This window comes from Corvus brachyrhynchos, unplaced genomic scaffold (assembly GCF_000691975.1).
Source record: "Corvus brachyrhynchos isolate BGI_N302 unplaced genomic scaffold, ASM69197v1 scaffold98, whole genome shotgun sequence".
Taxonomy (NCBI): domain Eukaryota; kingdom Metazoa; phylum Chordata; class Aves; order Passeriformes; family Corvidae; genus Corvus; species Corvus brachyrhynchos.
The window spans coordinates 239,812-254,813 of NW_008239762.1; the positions used below are offsets into that span (position 1 = coordinate 239,812).

A 15,002-nucleotide genomic window follows, 5' to 3' on the forward strand; every position below is an offset into this window, starting at 1 on the left:
TGGGCGTGGTGATGCGGCGGTGGTGGCTGACAGGATGGCGCAGGTCGCGTCTCTTCTGGCAGGGAAAGCCCTGTTGAACCCCTGGTGCTTCTGGGCAGCTGCTGCTCCCCACGCTCCGGTCACCCGTGGGAACGTGTGGCACGGGCACGGCAGGGAGGTGCCAGGAGCTAGCCTGGAGCTGCTCCAGCACTGTGCACCATGGCAGTCCTAGCGTGCTGCTCCAGTGCCGGTATCACTAGTCCGGACCAGCAGCTGTGCCATGGCAGCACCCTGGCGTCCCCGACTCACGTAGGGTGGTGACACAGTGACACGCGTATCCCAGCGCTGCTGCTGCTGCTGCTGCTAGAGTCAGGCTGCCTGTGCTGCGATGCCGTGGGGTAACTTGCGTGCAGCAGTGGGGGTCATTACCAACAAGCGTTGGGAGAGGAGGGGGTCTTGCAGTGCCTCCCTTCAGTTTTAAGTTTGGGCAGGTGGAGAGAAGCTGTTAGTGTATACAGAATTATTTAGGATCTCCTGTTTTCCCCAGCTGTGATATGAATACACAGTTCAGGTGCCTCCCCCCAGCCCCCTCACTGCAAGGACGCAACACCAGTAAATGTTTTTTATGTGCCTAAGCTTTCCTTGTGAGGAGGGAGGAATTGCCTGCACCAAATACAGCTGGGTTTATACCACTGTGAAGTTATGTGTTGGTGATGGTAGATATTGTTGGCTAAAGTAATAAATTCTACTAATCCAACCAGAGTAGCTACTGCAGATCTTAGGGGGGCGTTGTGTGCTTAAAGCATGATGCTGAAGATTTGGTGAGTTGCTAGTAGTTACTGAATCTGGTTAATGTCTATTGATTAGGCTTTAATCCTCTAATCTGTTCATTTGTAGCTAATCTGTATTGTTCTGTATTTGTAATAAATCTGTCTTTCCCTAAGGATGCTGTTTGCAGCTCTCCTGGGAGTGTGCACTTGAGTGAGGCGAGGTTGAGCTGAAGCAGGAATCAGTTAGGAACAGAACAGACTTTGTGAAACTTCCTTCTGTGTGGAAGAGCTGGAGGGGAGGTGGGGAGGAGCAGGACAGTAGGCTGCCTTACCTGCCCTTGCCTGCTCAAGAGAGACACCTGCTCACTACCACTGTTCCTATCTGGATAGTGCTGGGTTAGATTTTTAATTTTTTTTTTAACAAATATTGCCTGGCGGTGTAGGTACTGATTACTGCTTTATGTTTCTTTTGGATAAAGGACTGGGATTTCTCATCTTCTGGTGTATTTTCTGGGTTGAAGATTGACCCTGATATCCTAGTAAAGAAGCTTGACTTGGACTCCAGAAGCATCATTTCCTCCAGAACAGGTTTGTTGTGTTTTGAATGATTATTACGTTAGGTTGTGAGCAAAGACACTGGGGACTGTATTTGCAGTGTCTTTTAGTGACTATCCCAGGAAGCTCAGGGAACTACAATGCAAACATTGCTTCCTGTGAAGGCTTTTAGAAGAGGTTTGTTTTTGTTTGGGCTTCTGCATGGATGTGCTTAGTGATCCCTAGGTGGGGGATCTAGCTTCAGGCTATCTGTGGGATGTCCTCGTGCAGCCAAAGACTGCCAGGGCTGAGAACACAGTAGAGCCCAGGCTGTGACCTGATCTCTGGGCTTTTGCCTCACCAGCAGCTGCCATTGGTAACCCAGTATTTTGTCAGCAGGTTCTCACTGTGTATCAACAGTGCTTTGCTCACTGCAGGCTGACTGCAGCAAGTCTTCTCCTGTCCTTTGCTGTTGTGGGGTCTGTGGCTCGAGGATTCCTGGGCAGGAGAATCTGAACTCATCGAAAAAAAGTGGGAAGAGGGAATACATGATAGAGCCCTTTGATTTCCAGTTCCACAAGGAAATGCTCCCTTTGACTGCTCCCTGTGAGACAGAGCTTTGTATCTGAAAGCAGTTTTCACTTCTAAACATCTGCAAGGTCTCAAAGCATTTCTCTGAAACTTGAATCCCAAACCTCCACAAACTGTATGTAAATGTTCAAAAAATCGCAGAAGGAACAAACTACCAGACAGAGCCTGGTAGCACAGCAAGCTGTCCTGATGCAGAAGATGCGTGTGACTCCCAAATACCTTCTTTGCAAACTAAATTAATCTCTTCTCTTCATGTAGATAAATATTACAGTAACATTGTTTTCCTGTCCAGGGCTACAAACAAATCAATCACACAAGGGCTAGTGGTTGCCTGAGCAGCAGTGAGCTGCCCGTCAGCCACATTTGGGCACAGAGTGAGGAAGTGGGGAGGTTGTGTGAGGACACATTTGTCTGCTCTCTGCACAGAAACCTTGGCAAAACGTACTGTTTTTGAAACACTGGGCTCATTGTTGGTAACTCTCCTGGGAAAAGGACATGTGTGCATCTGTGTGTGCATCTATGTGTGCATCTATGTGTGCATCTATGTGTGCATGTGGACATTGCCATCTCTTTAATTAAATCAGACAGCTTGTTGTTGGGGGCTGGCAGCCTGCAGTCCCAGCCTTTCATTGCAGGCTACAGCTGTACATGTCTGGGTTATAAATAGAGCCATGCTGCTGGTCCCCGTGCAGTGCTGATGATGCAGATGTGCAGTGCCTGGCTGCCTCTCTCTGGGCTACATGCTGGCTTCCTGCAGACAGCCGTGCTGACCCCGACGCTTTGTGCTCCCGCACACTTTCCAGATGATCAGCTAAAAATAACTGTTCATTTGGGGGCTCAAAACTGCAATTCAACAAGGCAAAAAGTGATTTGATTGTTTTTTTACATCTTCCCAAGATGTTGTGCCCTTTCTTGTTGTCGCACTCTGGAGCCATGTAGAGGCTTTTTCGTTATGGAAATCAGTTCAATTTTTTTGTGTTAATTCAGTGAGCTGTAACGAGGCTGTGCATACAATGGCAGACACCCTGGAGTTAGAAAAGAGATTCTAGGCAGACGTGTGACTCTAGCCCTCCCTCCACCTCTTCCTCCCTTTTCCTCTCAGCTTAGTGTACAGGGCAGGAGGGTAGGATTCTCCTACACACTGCTATTTTAGGATTTAATAACAAGACAAAAGCGTGCTTATCTCCCACTTGCTTTTCAAGCTCTGAGAAGGTCAAGTTGGCAGACTGTAGGTGGGCTCACACCCTATCTCCTGTGCTTTTCACAGCTAGAGGAGATTTTTTTTTCTGCCAAGGCTGCTGTGTGCCAGTTGGGAAAACAGGTATTTGTCCTACATGTGTGTGTATATCTCATATTACCCAAGATTTATTCACATTGTCCATGATTGCTGGTATCTCTGTGTTTTAGGTTTAGATCTGGCTTTATGCTGTGACTCTCTTCCAAATAAGACCTAGTCTGAGGAAGATCTTGGAATTGGGTTAGATTTTAGAAGATGTCAGCTTGGAGCTCAACACTGGTCAAAAAAGCCAATTGGCTGTTGGGAGGTAGGAGGAAAAGAGAACGCAGAGAGCATTGTTATGCTCTGTAAATAAATCCATGATGTAGGCAGGTCTTTGATGCTATGTGTACTATTGCAGGGGCAAACTAAGCAATAGCAGAGCATGGCGACTTCCATGGGATAAGGCTTCACCTGGAACAGCTGTTTGGTGTGTCAGAGCCAAAGGGCTGCAATCCTGTAGGGAGCCGATCCACCGTTGTGCTTGGGCTTGAGGGCTGTTGCCTATGGTTGCCAACAAGAGAGGACATCTCTCTCTACAATTTTTTGGTCATAGTTTTCTTCAGTTTGTAAGTGACCAGCTTTTTCTGCTCTTTTGGCTGTGGTGATTTTGAGGGAATGGGGAGAAACGCGATGTGTAAATTGGAAAGTCCAGAGTCTCTAGCAGGTTATCTCAGTTAACATGAGCACTTGTGTGTGCTGGGGCTGAAAGGAATGAGGCCTCATATTCTGAGAGGATAAACTGGTGGTGTTGGTTGTTGTCAGCTGAAGGCCTGGTTTTTCTGGGTATTTCTGAGTGTTGTTGGTGCATCTGGTTGAGGCAGGGTGCCCTGTGGAAGTATCTGCTACTTATGGTAATGGTCTGTTGCTTCCTTTAGATACATGGCTGATTCAGTGTGCTTACGATTTGTGTGAGATACCAGCACAGGCTGTTCTGGCATCAGTAATCCTTGTGGCATGAGAAGGAGAGGGTGGAACTGTAATGAAAAGCATTACCAAAATGGAATTCGTTGTAGGTGAGTCTTGCATTGTGTGATATAAAAAGCCAGTGGTCTAAAAAGGAAAGTATTTTAATATGGTAGCTCTAAGCTGTGTCGTGCTGTGAAACAGACCTGCTGGAACTGCTTTCCCCTGCTCTGCTTTTTGTCTTTAATCATTAGCTCAGCTTAATGCCAGATTCCAGATGATTTCCACATGCATATAGGTAACAAAAGCCAGTGCCATCCCTGAGAATGCTGGAGTTCAGTCCATGAGTTACTTTCTTGCTCAGTGATTGCTTCCTGTCAGTATAGTTTACTTAGCCACTGACGTAATGTAAACCAAAGGCTTTGCCATCATCTAATTCACACAGGGACTTCTGTGACTCATGTGAGTGGATAAATCTCATTTGGGTGAGCTTCTGTAGCGTGGGAATTAAATGTTTCCTACCAAGTCAGAAATAATGGCCTGTCATATCGGGGTTGCTGCTGTTCATTTTTTTTCTTTAGCTTTCCTTTGTCAGTGTTTGCTCCTTGAAGCAAGGGCCTATTCAAGCTTGGCTCTGGCCAAGCAGTTGCTTGTGAATGTCTCTTTTTTTGGAGTGGATGATGAGCCAGTTGTGGAATGATATGAGCAATGGGATAGGTAGCTTCCTGCATTATTTTCAGCTACTCCAGAAGGGAATGGTGACAGTCTGTGTTGTTGAGAAAACAAAAGTGCAACAACAGCAAGTTCATAACTGTTTGAAAAACCTGATGCAAAATCATTCTGATTTCTGAGGTTGGATTGGACATAAAGAAGGACTTTTCATTTTACAATGAGGGTGATGAGGCCCTGGCACAGGTTGCCCAGAGAATCTGTGGCTGCCCCATCCCTGGAAGTGTCCAAGGCCAGGTTGGATGGGGCTTGGAGCAACCTGGGATAGTGACAGATGAAAGAGGGGGTTGAAGTAGATGCTCTCTGCAGGTTTCTTCCAACCCAGGCCACTCTGTGGGTCTTCGATTTTATACCAGGGTGTGAAGCATAGGGTGAGGTAGGTTGTGAGCCTGAGCAGAGGTTGTGCTCTGAAGACTGGGACTGTCTTGCAGCCCGGGAGTCACTGTCAGTGGCAGAGAGGGGCATAGAGGAGGGAAATGACAGGGCATCTGACATAGAAGGAACTCCCTTCTCCTCCTGAAGAAATGTGGAGACAATAAAATCAGGCTAAGCAGGAATTTACTGACAGCAGTGCATTTCTGGGGTCTGCAGGCTGTATACAGCCTTGCTGTCCTCCTTTCTGAGGTTCTCTGTGAGTTTCTTTTGTTACCAAGCCTCCTTTTGCAGAGTCACTGACAGATCCCTTCTAGTTTGCACCTCAGCTTCTGCTCTGGAGTTCCAGATCTGCTGGGTCTGTCACCTTATCTGCTTCCTTCTTGGGCTCTGCACCCACTTGTCCAATTCTGTTCTCCTTTTGTAGCCTCCAAGAGAAGCAGAAACGCTGTGGTTGGCTAGCATTGTGTCTTGCATTAGCTTCATGCGATATGATTTGCTGTCCAGTTTTGGGTTTTTTTTAATGCATGTTGTACCAGAATGTTACAGAGCCCTTGTAAGACCTCTCCTCTGACAGCATTGCTGTTCCTGCAGTGTCTAGACTTGTGGTTACCCCTGCAGGGGATCCACTCCAGTGTGGAAGAATTGCAGCCATGACCAGGCCCCAATTAACTCTTCAGGAGCTCTTGACAGGATGCCAATACTCTGTGTCCCATAGTTTATTCCTGTCTGTTGACTGGATTTCTGCATGTTTATTGCCATTGAATATTATGGTTCCTCCTCTTTTGTCCTCATCTGTGATCATCTTTCCTCTGTTTTGATTTTGTGTTTTGGTTTTTTCCTGTCTTCTGGCATATTGGGGTGTTTAACAATTGAAGGATTCAAAAAATTAAAATTAATCCTATTTTTTTAATGAATGCATCTGTCCTGAATATTGGTTCTAAACCTCTGCTCTTTTTCTTAATGCATGCTTGGGGAATTTTCAAATCTGCTTGTGTTGGTCATTTACATTGGTGGTGTGGAAAGGTGCTGGATCCTCACAATTCTGCTGCTGTTGCTTTTCTTCAGCCTTTCATTCTGTGCTGGCAGTTGTCAGGCCTGTCTTGTGTTTGTTTTATGCAGAACGCCTTCCTCAAGCTGTTCCCCCACTGTAACACTGCTCAGATGGGAAGGAGTGTAAACGGGCTGCTCCACATGCTGAGGATGACAGGGAGTGGCTGCAGCACCTCCAACATGAGCGTGAAATTTCCCTGGGAAATGCCTGTGTGCTGTGCTAGACCCAAGTGATGAGGTGTTCCTCCTCCATCTGTCTTTGTTATTAGGTCCCCAAGCTTTGGGCTGTGTGAATGTGTGGAGTGGTGAAATGCTCTCCCTGATGCTGTCAGTGATGCCCTTGGTGGTGTAGCACTCAAACCATTTTAATGTCTTTGAAAATATCTGATGGGTGTGTGGGTGCTGCCCTGGGAGGAGCAGCTGTTTGAGTGGTGTTTGAGCTGGGAATTCTTGCTTTAGCTTCCCCTTCCCTCCACCCCATGCCTTCTGCAACGTGTCTGTGTCCTTTGTGTCACCTGCACAGGTCAAGGATGTGTCCCAGGACTGAATGTGCAGATCTCAGCTTAAAGGGGAAACTTCCCTCCATAAGCTGGTGTTGCTTCTGCCATTGTGTGTGAAAGTGTTTGAAACCTCCAATAACAAAATTTGCAAGAAAGGAAAAGTTCACAGGGAAGGGAAAATGCTGTCTAGAGATTAAACTCTTTTCCTCTCCCCCAGGCCCAAGGTTGGCCACCCTGGTAGCTTGATAAAGTGACAGATGGCAGTTTGCCTTATGTGGGTAAATTGCTTTAGGTAGCAAATTACTGTACATTCCTTCTTCCTTGTCGTTTGGCTGAAATTTATTTGGTTTTTGACTGCATCATTAGGACCTGCTTTTATCTTGACAATGTCAGATCACCTTTTAAGGGCAGATTTGGTGTCTGAGAGTTTTGTAACAGTATGTTACAAACAGTCCACTGTGTTTGAGAACAGCTGAGATAGTGGTTTGTGGTCCAAGAAGCTTCTCCAGTGAGGTCAGACAACCTCAGTCTACAGGACACCTCAAACAGATTGTGTAGTTCCCAACAACTCGCCTCAAAGCTAGAGGGTTTTTCTGTTCCTTTGGTCTAAAGGATTAAAGGCAGTGGGATCTTACTTCAGGAGTCAGATTGTAGCAGTGGTGAACAGCTGTGGGGATTTGTTGAAATGGAGAACAGAGACCTGCTGTGGTCTCTGGGAGACTGTGGAGTGGGGATCCTACTGAAAGCTAAAGACATTGCTGCCTTAAATAATAATTAAAACAAAAAGGTTAAAAATCTACGCTGCTTAATGTTGCTTTAACAATTTGTCTGTGCAGTGTGGTGCTGGCTGTGAGAATAGCTGTGGGAAGCTCCACTTTAATTAAAGTAAATGCAATTAACTGAGAAGCAGTAAATGAGCGTCTGAAACTTGCACTGTTTTCAGTGCTTTTACTTCCCGTCTGCAAATAGAGCATTTCCATGTTGTGAGTACCTTCTGCCAGATCACAGGAATCAGTTGTGTTAATATTTATGGAACTAATTAACTATATTGTTTTCTTTCCCGCCTTCTAGCTGTGGCTAAGTCTCCGTTCTTAAAATCAACATTAAAAAGCCAAAAGACTCCAGTTAGCTTGTGGTCATGGATACTGAGCAGTACACAAACATTTTCCAGAGAGCCCAAATCTTCCAAAATGTTTTGCAATATGCTCCAGGGTAGGAGGCTGTCAGTGGGAAGAGCTTGAAATGAGTCCTAGGATTTTGAAGGACGTGTCAGATCGCTCTAGTTTCTTATTATGGTTGGTTCCTTGGCTGTGCCTGCTGTGTAATGCTCACCAGTAGCACTACTGGAAGGTACGTGCCTGCCCTGGAGCAGCCTTTCCATGCTGCTGGGTGGGTGGAGAGGAGGATATGGCTTAGTGAGGGATTGGAGACTTCTTTGGAGAAGCTCCTGAGGTGCTGCTCCATGCTTTTGCAAAGCCTGCTTCCAGCCTTTGTAAAAGTTGGGTGCTCAAGCATGGTCAAACATAGGTCAAACCTATCAATGCCTTGTGCCATTCAAGGGCTTGCTGAATTTGAGGCCAGGGTGACCTCTTGCCTTCCTGGCCAGGTGTGGTGGGGCATGGCAGTTGCATGTCATGTCATGTCTTGCTCTGTGTGATCACAGTTCCTGGAACTTTAAAAAAGATACTAATCTAGCCTGGTATTCTCCTGTGAAATGGATTTTAAATGGTTGGACATCCTTACACAAAAATAGATCAGCGCTGCTTAGGAGAGTACTGAAGCTGCAGCGTTACAAAAGAGGGTTATGAACTGAAATCTTTGTTTTTCCTGTACTAATGTTAAAGCTTTAACATAATTGAATCATAAAATTATAAATTCTGCAAAGAGAGAGGTGGAATGGCTCTGCACTTATGCCAAAGGGGCCTCCCAGCACAAATTCCAGTAATGCAAACATCTCGTGGGGTGTGAGAAGGATGGCTCAACACTGCAGGAATTGAGAAACCAAATCCGAAGCGGGGTGAGGAAGCACTTGTGGAAAGGGCAGATTGATAGCTCTGGAAGTCAGAGCCGTTTCCTTGTCACCAGCAGTGGTACAGTGTTGTGTCAAGCTGTCAAATGTCTTCCTGAAATACGTGTCCTGGGAGTTTAATAGACACTCTTTTTAGAAAATTGGTAGGGGCTGGTGAAGGGTGGATGGCATGAGAGGTTTCCCTCTTCTGGGTTACCCCTTCTGACTTGTCTTGATATGTTTCTGAGGTGCAGGAATAAGTGAGCCTCCTCCTTCTGCTAACACCTCTGGGAAATGCGTACGTGAAAAACGTTATTTTGCTTGAGGTTTTTTTCCACAAACTTCTATGCTCCATAAATCACATTTCTGATTTACCAAGAGATAAATTTCTGCCCTGCTAATGTGGGTCTTACTGAATTACAGGCTGTGCTACAGGGAGATCTCACAAGTTCATGTCTGTCATTCAGACCTAGTGGAATCTATAGTATTATTCTATTGTATGCAAATTATCCTTTATTCTGGTCTTTTTGAGCAATTTATGGACCAAAGTTTTCTTTCTGCTTGGGTGGAAATGCATGTATCAGCTGAAGATCTGTTTATCCCCTTCAGCATTTCAGAGTGGCACTACTGATGCTCATATGTGGCATAACTGATAATAACATCTAATTTGGGCCTAGGTTTCTAGTCAAGTGGCTTGTAGAAAGGGGTTTTTGTTGTCTTTCGGTTTGTTTTTTTTTTTTTTTAAAGAAGCTTTTAACACAGTAAATCTCAATGTAGATTGCGCTAAATGTGGGAAACACAGACATGCAAGGATTAAATGCAGTGGGTACTGGAATATTCTGGGTTGTTTGAAACGGTAATTTGGACAGATTTAGACAGAACTAGCAGAGTTGCAAATGTTCCATAAGGCAAACCACAGAAAATTCTGGAGAAAATCCTGCTGCAGAAGAATAAGCTATCCAAGCAGTTCTTCAAACAAGAAGGGACTGTGAGCTGGAAGGTACGTAGTGATAGTGATAACCAACTTCAATGAAATGTGGTGTTTGAGTCCCAGGCAGGAAATCTGAGGGAAAATGGGGCACACAGACTTGTTTCCTGACCCACTTGTGCTGTGTTTTGATTGCTTGCAGAACACACAGCGAATCAGTAGATCTGCTTAAAGAATTTTGGCTTCTATGGATGTAGTGGACATTTGTGCCTGGTGTGGCTGTGTGTGTATATGCTCTGGGCTGATTTCCCTCTGTTGCATTTTCTAGCTCCATGGCTTTTTAACTTTATTTTTCCTTATGTCTATTTTCCTCTCCAAGGTTATTTGTAAATTCAGGTCACTGAGTGTTCTTATGTAACAGGAATGGGCTTCTTTAGCATGGAGAGGACATTTCCAGCTGCTGTGGGTACAGGCTGTGTCTATACATGCAGCAGTTATTTTGCAGTGTGGTTTGAATTGAAATAACCTGGTGTACCTGTGGATAGGGAGGCACGGGAAGGCTTTTCCAGACTACAGGAACTGTGCTGCCAGAAATCACAATTTTAAATTGCTTTGTTCAGTGACACTTCCATGTTTTGCTCAGCAAAGCCTCTGGCTGTTGCTTTTGATTCATGCCAGTGATTTGTGACTGCAGGGCTGGGCTTAGGTAGGGCTGGGCTTGGGTGTGCTCCTCTGCAGCTGCAGGTGTGCTTGTTTTAGTGCCTGTGCCTGAGTGGGTTTTTATTTAAGGAAATAGCAGACAGATATCTAGATACTATTTATGTGGGTTATTATAGCTTCTTCATGTATTTTCTTCCTCTAAAATAGTGGGCGTTGGCCTGTTTGCCTGTATTGGGTGTAAGTGGCAAGGTTTTGGTAGCAGGACAGAAGCTAAAGCTGTCATATTCTGGGCACAGCCCCGTCCAAAGAGGTTAAGTGCACCCAGTGCAGCCACAGCTGCACAACAATGGTGTTGGCTCTGGGAAAACATATACTTTAGAAGGAGTGGAAAAGAAGTGAGAGAGCCCTATGAAGACCAGGGGCAGAAAAGAAAGAGAGGAGGTGCTCCAGTCACCAGGACCCCAGTGGGTAAGTGTGAGGAGGAAGGAGCAGCGGAGAGTGACTGTAATGCCATTCCCAGGCCCCATGCACTGCTCAAGGGAGCCAGGGATGAAGAAGTCAGAATGAAGGAGTGGAGCTGAGAAGGGGGTGGGTGGGGGGGGAAGGTGTTTTAGTGTTTGCTTTTCAACATCTGATTCTATTTTAATTGGCAATACATTACATTAATTTTCCCTGACTCAGGTCTGTTTTGCCTGTGATGGTAATTGGTGAGTGATCTCCCTGTTGTTTACCTCAGCCCACAAACTTTTCATCATATTGTTCTCCCCTGTTCTTTTGAGGAGGGAGGGGGCAGCTAGCAGCTGGCCAAGGTCAACCCACAGCATCACAGTAGCTCAGTAAAAACTGAGATGAAACTCAGTACCAGGTAGAACGGTTGCTCTGTGGCTGTTCCTCTGCCTTCCGTACTGCATTTTTCAACTGAATGTCTTCTGAGCATTGTGCAGATGCAGAGACACCCCTGCGTGAGAACTGAATTCCTTTGCTTTTAATTGATGCTCACAGGTGTTGAAGCAAGTCATTCTTCCACGTGTCTGTGGTACCTGTATACCTGTAACAACATTGTGGCCCTTGTGTCCTGAAGGTCAGAATTAGGAACCTCTCCGCTCCCTCTGTTCAAGCAAGGAAAGGGAGCAGAACAGGACACAGCCATATACTCCAATCTGCATTCAGGGAAGTACAGAACAGATCTTGGGCCTATCTAGGTGTTTCTTCTGCCTGTCTTTGCTGTGTGGGAGGTGCTGCTCCAGCTGTGTCTGCATTGCTGACAGCTTTGTAGCACAAGAGGATGTACCTGTGGCAGAGCAGAACAGATCTCTTTTGAGAGTGTTCTTTTTCAGATGTTAGATGTGCTCATTAGAGGGCAGCAGAATAACTTCCTTTTTCTAGGTCAGGTCTGTATTTTTGAATGATATTTTTCATCTCTGTAGGGCACAGAACAAAATTTTCCAGTTCCTCCTTCAGTTTTTCCTGGTGCATTAAGTGTACAAAACAACTATGCTCATATGAGAACCTTAGCCCGTATAAAGAAATGCGGAGTACTTATAGTAAAACTTGCTTGTTTGAAGCTTGGGGGGGTTGCAGGCTCATATGAGAGAGAGCTTCTCTAAGATTAAACCACAAATGGTCAGCACAGTATGTGGAAAAACAGCCAAAAGAACGTTTCACAGCTAACTTGTTATTTGCTCAGCCTAATTCTTATTTGACCTATATGTCCATATGCATTTATGGATTTGTTCGCTTCACTAAAGCTGCTGCTGCCATCTTTTTCTGCTTGAAGAAAATGTTAAAGAACCAGTCTTGCTTCATGCAAAAGTAATCTTTAAATGAGATCTGATAGTACACCCCCCACCATCCTTTGGAATGTAAATACTGTAAATAATTATGGCACTGTCTTTAAAGGCTAAATGAGGCTGGGATTTGGAGTCCAGCATCACAATACTTAAAATGCATTATTTATTATGTAACATTCATAGAAGACGGCTGTAGCACTGACTTTGTAGCCAGTGTATTTCAGGCTTCTGAAAGAGCTGTATACAAATGCTGGCTAGGAGTGAACATCTCCCATGCACATCTTACTGGTGATATTTTGCATGCTCTTGACTTTTGGAGGAGGTGAGCTGGTTCAAGACAGCTGGAATAGCAGGAAATTTTTTGGTTTTTTTATCTTTAGAAGCATCAGCCACTGGTTTCCAACAGCTGACTGATTTTGTAAGGTCCTCAGTGGAAGAAAAGCTTTATTAACTGATCTTTGCTCCTTGGCCTGACATGGTGGAGCAGGTGGGAGGATTGGCATGGGGAGACGTAACACCTTTCTCTCTTATCCACAGTGTGTTGTGTGCTTTGACATCCCACAGGCTTCTTTATCTCCCTTTCCTCTGCCCAAAGGTGCGTGTGTCTACCCAAAGGGGCACATCCCTCAGGGCTTTTTGGGTGCCCTGTGTTCCTCACATGCTTGGGGGCTTGGCTGCTGCTTTCTGCCCTGAATTATTTTTAGGGTGCCAGTATCCAAACTTGCAAACTGCTGAAATGGAACAGCCTTCTTGATACTGTCAAATGTTGTTCCTGGCACAGTGGCTTGGATCAGTCCTGCTTCCTGGAGAAGTCCAGATTGTGCTTTGCACTCCTGGTTTGGGATCCACTGTGTAGCTGGCATTTCTTCACGTCATGCTGCGACACCTCAGCAAAGTCAGGACTAATGGGGAGCTCCTCATCAGGGAAGGAAAGCTGAACAAAGCCAGAAAAACATGAACAATGGCTCATAGCTCTTGGCAGCTCTTGGGCCATTAGGTAAAATTAATATCCTATCAGTGGGGTAAAAATATTAAACTCAGTCTTACACCAAGTGAGAAACATGATGAGTCTGTAGGCATGTGGATTTAAATCCATTGGACTGTGGTCCATATTAGGAAATTAGCAGGCGCAGTGCTCATGCCACAGCCTTCTTCATGCAGAGACACATTCTTCCTGCCAGCATCTTCCGTGCAACGTGGAAAGATCTGGCTTTCCTTATACAGTGAAAGTCTCTGTCTTCTGGGAACTAACGTGGGGATACAGGTATGCTCAGTAGGTGGTTTCTTTGGGTGTGGTGAGCCTAAGTATTGCAGATACTACTTGGGAAGGCGTGTGTAGTTGTTTTGTTCAGGGAGCACTTTCTTCACGGGAAGAATGCCAGTCCTTGATGCCCTGTAAGCATGGGGATATTGAATGAGAGAGGTGAGGGGATGCACGGGCAGTCTCAAGGTTTGCTGCGGCTGCAGTCCCAGACCTGAGATCAAGGCAATGCCAAATGTCTGGCAGCTCTGAAAGCTGACAAGGAGTGTCAGAGAAGCACCTACTCATGGTAGTTTGTTCTTTGTCATCCCCTGTTACTTCTTTTAACATCATGGGTGTTCTTGCCACAGCTCTGTGCTGGCAGCTGCTGATCTTATCTCTGTGTGGGGTGGATGGGGCTGGACCCATTTCTGCTAGTGCAGACAGTGAAAATGAGACTTTATTGTCTGCCTATGCTGCTGGCAGGGTAGAGCATCAAGTACAAAGTGGCAGAGCCATGTCACTTTTAAAAAATTTGGCTTGCTTTAAAATAGATTCTACCAGGAAAATGTCATTCCAAGATGGGTGACAGATGCTGACCTGCAGGGTTCAAATAAAGAAAAGGGGAAGAGGTGATGGGCTGGAGAAAAAAAAAAAACCAGCAAATAGCTTCTACCTCTAGTAGAGGGGCCCAGACCTTGATTTTCCTTTTTTAAAAGATTTCTTCTGCATTTAAAAGAGCCAAATGGGTACATTGGAGTAAAGAAGCTTGCTCTAAGACCTTTTTTGAAAAACAAGTCTTGTGTGACACAAGACACAAGTCTTGTGTGAGAATCATTGTGGGCCAGACGAAGAGCTCCCTGACAGGGGGCAAGCCTAGTTTTGTCAGGACATGAAGAATGCTGTGGGAGGTGTGCAGTGAGGTGATGGTCACATGGGTCTGTTGAGGGGCTTGGCAGTGGGATGGTCCCCTGTGTCCCTGGAGCCAGAGGAGAAGCAAGAGTGGGGTGTGGATGTAGGTCTCGCCAGGGGGGAAGATGCTCTGTGAGTGTCTGTGTTGTGTAAGATGACAGAGCTGCTGATGCTGTTGGTGCCTTAGGGCTTTTGGGAGCTCTGAATTGTCAGCTGAAGTGGAAGAGCAGTTGAGACAGCACAAAAGCAGCAGCCAGCAGAAGTGGTAGTGGCAGCTGGAAGAGATGGTGAAGCAGTGTTTGACCAGTTCCACTTACAGGGCAGTCTGCGCTCCCAGGAGGAGAAAAGGAGACTTGACGTGCTTGGGCACCACCTGGAATGAGTGTTTTCATGGGCTAGGCTTGTTGGACTGTATAATCAATATCACCACCATGAAAAAAACCCCTTCAAAACCAGTAGTTCACTGTGTCATGTTTAAATGCTGGAACTAGTAAAACCCTTTCAAGGTTAAAGGGCCATTATGATCATCACATGGAGGCTTCATGCAGACACAGGATTACCTTGATCTGCCCTTTAGGGGCTTCTGCTTGGCAGCTCCAGTCTTGACCTCGTAGTGAAACAGTTACTTATCAATGGTACTCAGTTGTACAGTGCTGTGGTAAAAAAGTCATCTTGTTTCTGGTCTAGACATAAGCCTTTGAGCTGGGAGGGTTGTGTGCTCATGTGGGGGGAGGAGGGGGTGCCTGGGTTCAGC

At 45.7% G+C, this 15,002-nt stretch overlaps 1 protein-coding gene across 2 annotated transcripts in view; it reads left to right on the forward strand.

Moving 5' to 3' along the window:
* The first annotated feature begins 412 nt into the window (after window positions 1-412).
* The window catches only part of ADARB1 (adenosine deaminase, RNA specific B1), a 115,939-nt gene continuing 101,349 nt past the window's right edge, over window positions 413-15,002 (forward strand). The window contains exons 1-2 of one of the 2 annotated variants that reach the window (XM_017742757.1): window positions 413-1,145; window positions 1,229-1,337. The gene's annotated coding sequence lies outside the window, so the exon portion shown is untranslated. The remainder of the gene's footprint in view (window positions 1,146-1,228; window positions 1,338-15,002) is intronic. The other variant, XM_008640186.2, reaches the window with a different exon arrangement.